Source organism: Varroa jacobsoni, unplaced genomic scaffold (assembly GCF_002532875.2).
Source record: "Varroa jacobsoni isolate VJ856 unplaced genomic scaffold, vjacob_1.0 contig05200, whole genome shotgun sequence".
Taxonomy (NCBI): Eukaryota; Metazoa; Arthropoda; class Arachnida; order Mesostigmata; family Varroidae; genus Varroa; species Varroa jacobsoni.
In genome coordinates this window covers 4,542-11,539 of record NW_019215484.1, presented here as the reverse complement: position 1 = coordinate 11,539, position 6,998 = coordinate 4,542, and the positions used below count along the sequence as shown (strand labels likewise).

The 6,998-nt window shown below is 43.1% G+C and overlaps 1 long non-coding RNA gene across 1 annotated transcript; it reads right to left on the bottom strand.

The window, feature by feature from the left end:
• Positions 1 to 30: 30 nt before the first annotated feature.
• Positions 31 to 6,345, bottom strand: LOC111273173 (uncharacterized; the record flags this gene model as incomplete). Its single annotated transcript, XR_015315969.1, is given in 2 exon segments — positions 31 to 594; positions 6,269 to 6,345. It is a non-coding gene; the product is annotated as an uncharacterized LOC111273173 (long non-coding RNA).
• Positions 6,346 to 6,998: the final 653 nt, after the last annotated feature.

Genomic DNA, 6,998 nt, shown 5'->3' with positions numbered 1-6,998 from the left:
GTGTGTGTGTGTGTGTGTGTGGGTGTGTGTGTCAGCCGGCGTGCAGTTTCAGCAAGTCGGACGGACGCGTACGGAATACTGATCATATAGAGGCTTCATCTACCAGACGAAAAAGGTAAAGTATCAGCAGTCGATCTATTATGGTACTATCGTACCACAAAAAATAACCGCAATAACAATCGTAGAGTCGTGTGTGCTAGCAGCTTAGCTCAGCTTTGAGCAGAGGATCGTTTTAGGTATGTACAGAGTCAACGAGAGAAAATGCTCAATTACCCGGGAAAAAAGCGCGCGACCATCTCAAGTGTTAGGTCGTATTATTCTTTGTTCGTCTACGGTTGTTTCTATATCTACTGTACATATTTTTGTTTCGTTGTACACGCTGATTGGTCGGTTTCTGTACTTTACCCGTTCGTTCTGTAGTCTCTGTTGCCGCTCCTAATAAAATTCGTACACCGGTTGACGGCTCGTAAGGCCAGCCTTTCGCCGCCCCTCTCCCTCCAAGTAGTACTGCCGTATTCTATTATATACGAATAATATGATTGCCAGTCGATGATTGATGCAGCCATATATTTCATTAGGAGCATGAAGGAAAGCCTATGGACAGATAAAACAACCTTTGGTTACTGCGGTGATACCAACGCATCTGGAGGAACTATGGCCTCGTATGGCAGACTTCTGAAAATCCAAATACCCGTTCATTAGAGATTGTCGAATAACGTGTACTCGTTGAAAATGTTATCCATTAGACTTAGTGTATATAAATAAAATCTATTAGTGAATGATATTTTTTGAGGTTAAATTCAGAGTGATTTTCACGTTATGCGGCGGGGCGCTGTCTTGCGCGTTTCCATCTTCTAGCCCCAGACGGTCGCAGTCTGACTAATTTCGCGCCGTACGTTCAGCTGCTACTATGATTTATGCGACTCGTTCCGTTTGAATCGTTGAAGAACCAATCGTAATAGAAGCGTTACGCGTCACGGAACGCCAGAGGCATTAGACTACTTCACGGCTTCTTCACCTCTTTATCATCGCTAAATAACAATCGTATTAAAGAGCTGATCTTCTACACCAGCTACGAATATATAGATATATATTCGTACAATTACTCTTGCGTTAAGTTGTTCAACGACATACGCCATTCGGCTTTAGATGTTCTTGTCTCGCTTTTGTGTCTCTGACTTATCCGCCAACTTCCTCAATATATTTACCCAACGCTGCCTTCCTACTGATAGTAACGACGACAAATAGTAGTACTAAAAGTATAGGCTAATCGTTGGTAATCATGAATCGCGGCTATAGTCGTGATCACTCTGGTTCTGCTTCAGCTAGCACCACTAATAGTGCTATAGTGGGCAGCGGCGATAACACCAGGCCGTAATGCCGGCCCGGTCGTTTTGGGCCTGCCTGGGCCAAGTGTCGTTCGTTACGAGGTGTGAAACACGCCCGTAACAACGCTAAACATCGCCCTATGCGTCTGTCCTTCTTGACGTAGTTGTAGTGTATATAGGACAAGCCAACAAATAGGAGCCTCGCTGCCTTGAACCAGCGAACATGCTGAAACTGAGAATAATCGTCGGGTGACGAGGGATCTGTGTGAGATGCTGGAAATAGTGTCGTCTCAGATAGAGGCTGTGGAATGATCGGTCACTTCATCTCCTCCTCATTTGGATTAGTCTTTTTCAAATAGAACTCCTTGACAAGCTAATATACCTAGACAGACAAGAGCCGACGGTGCGGTCGTACTTCAGACACACTAAGTGATGCTGGGAGCGGCAGTGATTGAGTTTATAGTAATAATATTTTCGACGCGTGGACTTTTGCATCTGTTTTTTTTCCAATGATCTGTCCAGTTCTTTATCTTGCTTGTATTATCTGTTACGTTGGATCTTCTCTAATCATGGCGAGATTGCTGTCAGTTTTGTCCCGGAGACTTAGCTTTATTAGTACGCACGCAGAAACAGCTAGCGCTTTGTTGAGATGATTTTTTTTTGTCTTAATATGGGAGCATTTTTGCACATATGGTTACATACTTGGTTTTCCTCCGTCTCACGTGTATGCGAGCAGTCAACAACGAACCGCGATCCGTGAAATTATGGTTCTCCACGTAACCAAAAAACACATTTTCCGGCGCTGTTTTTCTAGCAAGCGCACACACGCATCTGCTCATTCACGGAGGAAACTGCGATCGATCTGTGGCCGTTAGAGCGGTACCTGCAGCAATTGCGATAACTGTGGGAACATCTCAAATAGACCAGCAATCGTCTACGCTTATAGTAAAATAGAAACGGCTTGATGATGAAGACACACTAAGGTGGTTGATTTGTGATGTATTGATACTGTGAGCAAGCTTCCTGTTTCGCGAAGCAGTTGTAAAATGTCCTGAAGAGCATATGAGTAAATAGCACATACATACTAATAGTCAATCAATGTAGCTAATGGACAACAAGATGGTGCAGCAAATCAGTGCCATGATTCGTAACGCTAGACTTCATACGCCTTTAAAAAAGTCGAACAAAAAATCACTCAAAATTAGGTGAATCAACCTCTCAATAAATATTAGATAACAGTAATAGATATAGGTTATTCGAGGTCGTGCTAACTTATATTTGCGCAATCGAGCGTATAACTAGAAAATAGCTAAAATCTTCGACGACCCTTTGTAGCTTTGCGTAACTCTACTAATAACAGGTATCAAGAGCGTGTTTTCAAAAATGTCATCAAATATTATAGAATAACCAACGGACAGAAGTTACAGCGTACCTAACGCTTGCTAGAAAATTTTCATCACCAGCACAAAAGCGAAGAGCGTAGAATCACGCTACCAAATTTATGCTTACTTCTTAACTTCGGTCTCATCTTCAACGGAGGACACCTCCTTCGCCACCGATCGTGACGGTTCTCGTCGACGCAGATACGTCGGTGGATGCTTCAAGAATCTTCATTTGTTCTATTTTTTTTTTGTTCATTTACAACCAACCATCGCGTGGCCGTGTGCGGCGTTTCTGTGATGGCCACTCGTAAACGAGCGGCGCTATGGAGGCAGACTCGCCGACTCACGACTCTGTAGTGATCGACGACATGACTCTTAGGTATTAGCTGTTAACGTGAGACGACCTTAACGAAGATAGTAAGACAGGCACACTGGCGTTCACCTGCATCCAGCCTGAATGAAAAGCATCTCCGCGCATGCAGAAATCGATCAGGACGATGTGAACGCATAATGTACAAGCCTAAAATCTCTATTATCAACGCGATGATATTGAGATCATTTTACGCCCCTGACAACACGGCGGTAAGGAAGATATGACAGCACTGACTATTACAGCGAACAGGCCGATGAGAACTGACGCTTTCCGGTAATAGTAGTGACAGTATAGACTGAAAGGCGTTCAAAGGAGCCTTTCGATGATTCGAAGTAGAAATTTTGGTAGAAACTGACAGTTAAACTACGCCCTTGAAATACTAAACACATTAATAGCAATTGAAACAGGCATAAAATGAGATGAAAAACTACGCAGTCGCTATGAGATTTCCTACGGCTGCATGCGTTAATGATGATGCTTTCAATTATCCTTACGCCCAGTTCCTGGTTTAGATCTCCTGGAGTGGCATATGACACGCCCACGATTAGCCCCGTGATTGCCCAAACTAGGCATATTATATATCAAGTTAGGCTCACTATTATAGTGTGACCTTTCACCAAACGGAACTATCCTACTAGTAATGAGCATTCGCTGCAACGGAAAGATTGACCATCGTCAGAAAAAAACAGTGCCACATTGCTAAATTAACTTTATAGATAAGGCTTATTCATTCCGTATATAGAATTCTAGGAGGTTACCGACAGTAAGTTCCGTGTTAAGTTCCGCCAAGGAGACAAATATACTTCGCAATAAAGAAGATAACTAACTCTTCCTATAACTGTTATATAAAAGCTTTGTCCTTTGAGTTATAGTATGTATTGTATAATGTGGTGCAGACAAACGCTATCTGCGATTCTTAACTGGTGACAACAATAATTGAAAACATAATGCGCCATGCCAGCCTGCGTAAGCAACTAAGAACTTATGTTTTGCTTTTGACTCAGAGATTCTTTGGATGATCATCAAGCCAAATATAAACAATAGAAAGGCCGACCCCATATAATATCATCTATGATGAGCAAGATATATTCTCTTTTCATTTTTAGTTCTTAAAGATGAACGCATTTACCATTATATACAGGCTCTTATCGAAATGAAGAGGACGCACACGAGCACAACGTGAACGCATAAACATGTAAGATATAACCGAGTTCTTCAACGCTGCGTGCCACGTCTAAAGAGGATTACATGCGATTCTTTATTTTTTGTTTTTTTTTCCCTATGTTTTTCGTGCTGTTCTATGTATTCTCTGAAAAATTGAAATTCATTTCCTTTAAACACTAGCTATTTCGGTTTCTGTCTCTCATCCTTGCTTAATGTTTTTCTTCTCTGCTTTGCTTTACCGTCCCCCTTGTGCTTAATCGAAACGGATACCGTCCGGACTCGGACGTTCTATAGCGAACGCGTGCATATTTGTATTCCGACAAATCTGAGTGTATGTGCTTCACAACATGCGGATTACAAATAAGGGTTCTTGTTCAGCATTGGATTTCAGCTTCAACTCTGTGCCGCTATTTCGAGTTTCGGCTCAGGCTTGGAAACGAGTGATATCGTGTTCCGTTGTCGGTAAATCATTTCCGACAGTCCATGTCAGTATTATGTATGCCGGCGCTTAGCAGATAAATCGAAACAGGCTACCGCAGCAGCTGCTGTCGTTGTCGAGATAAGGTAAGAAGCACAACACTGTTAAGAGCGACCACAAAAACGACGACGACCACAACAAATCGGCGGCGGCGGCAGCAGCATCGGTAACAATAACAACAAGCGAGCGCACGGCTTGTCTAATCAATGATGTTGCCAGTCTCAACACAGCTACATCGTTGCATCTGTATGCCTGCTTCCCTCGTTCAACTACAACTATTACCACGTCCGGCAGAAACAGCCGAGCCATTGACGGCGGTGGCGGCAGTAGCGGTAGCGAATGTAGCAATTCTGTCAAGACAAACAACGGCCCTTCTTCCACCGCCAATCTGGCTGCCGTTTCCGATACTGCAGAAACAGCACCGCTGAAGAAAAGGACGCCAGCGTCTCTGTTAAGGCGGAACGACGAAAAAAAGTCAAAACAGACCAGCGAAAGTCGGGATGACGCTAATGGCGCTCATGATGCGCTGACTGTCTGGTGCTAACGTCACTGGCGCCGGGAGGGCTAAAGGACCACCGGCGAAGAGATTCGCTACTGCTGTTGCCTAAAAATGAAACGGATCACCAATAGCGATAGCGACCAAGACCAATGATGTAGAGGATCGGGATAAGGTGGGAGCGAGCGAGCAAGCAACTGCGTTAGTTTCGGAGTTTCTAACATAAACATAGACGAAACAAAAGGTTTCGGTTATTTCAAAGGTCCGCGCCTAATTACGAGGGAAAGAAATCACACGTTACGCAGCGTGTAAAGGACAAAATGGTAATGGCCGAATCAAAACTAAAGCCTCTGCTTCGCTTAACCCAGCTAAGATTTAAGATTTGTCCTAAAATTGTGATAATGATGGTATTGCGCACAAGGCGGTAAGCAGCGACGTCAGCGTAGATTAGTTCAGCTAAAATGGTACAGTATTTTCAGTGGCCAAAGGTGAACTGAATCAGAGGGAACTTTGAGCTGCAATTTGAGCACCGCAGCTTATGTGTATACGACTTCGTTCTCATGTCCTGGTAAACGCTAAGGCCGTAACGAAGCTAGCATTGTAGTCTAGCTGTGAAAAAGTCACGTGCTCGAATTCGGGCGTTAGCACAAGACGATTTTCACAGAAAATTTTTCTAGTCAGATGCTATAATCGGAAGTACGGCAAAATGGTCTAAGGGCCACACGTTTCGAGACTGCGCGGTTACAAGGGTCAAGCACGCGCACCAAGGAGATCGCGGAGCCCTGCACTGCAAGCCAAAGGTTAATCTTGCCAAAGGAAAATCCTGTAACTACGTTCCTGAAGTCTGAACATAAAGAAGTCAAAAATTCAGGGATGAATACTTGATGGATATGTGGTAAATATTGAGACGCACATAGACGATGACGAGTACTCACAGGGCAATACATCTGTATTTATTTCTAGGAGGTTCAATGCTTCGGTGAGTTCGGTTGATGTAAATCGTTAGCCGTGTTACAAGGACCACCGTCGAAATGTCATTTAACTTACCTCCAAAAATGCGGTTGATAGCCGAGACAGATTCCTTCATTGCATTTAAGGCACGGGCCGTCCATTGCACGACGGACCTAAAGACAAATACGACACAATACAATAACTTACACTGTTGATAAATTCGCTACGTTATAAAGTAAAAGAAATCGCACAAACTCCGTGAACTATTATGTATATATGGCTGACTTAGATTTATGTTGTTGTTAACTACCTGAGCCGACGATCAGGCTGAACGCAGTAAATTGCTTGCACTACTATTAGATCATAAAGCTTATACTGGATAACCTTTTCTCAATACCATAGTCATAAGACGATCCATGTTTTTTTTCATATAGAGCGCTAGCCAATGGAAGTGTTTCGTTCTAATCAACATTGATTGCTGATTTTTGAACACTTCAGAATAACACGTATTAAGCGGAAAAGCCCAGCGTAGGGCAACGTTGGCTCTCTTGAAATAAACACGTGCTATAAGCAAAGGAGAAAATTAAACCATCCGTTGCTAATATATCATTTGGCCATAATAACCCTGTCCCATCGAAGCTTTACCTTTAATGTTCAAATATTCCAGTTAACAATAATAATCCATCGTAGCAAAAAACTACTAATTACCGAAAAGGAGCAAGGCGATATGCACCAAGCTGGAACACGAGCCTGCATTTAACGATATCGGAATCATATGCCTGTTCCGCTTTGTCACTGCGTTACGCGTAACGAAATAAGTATGACG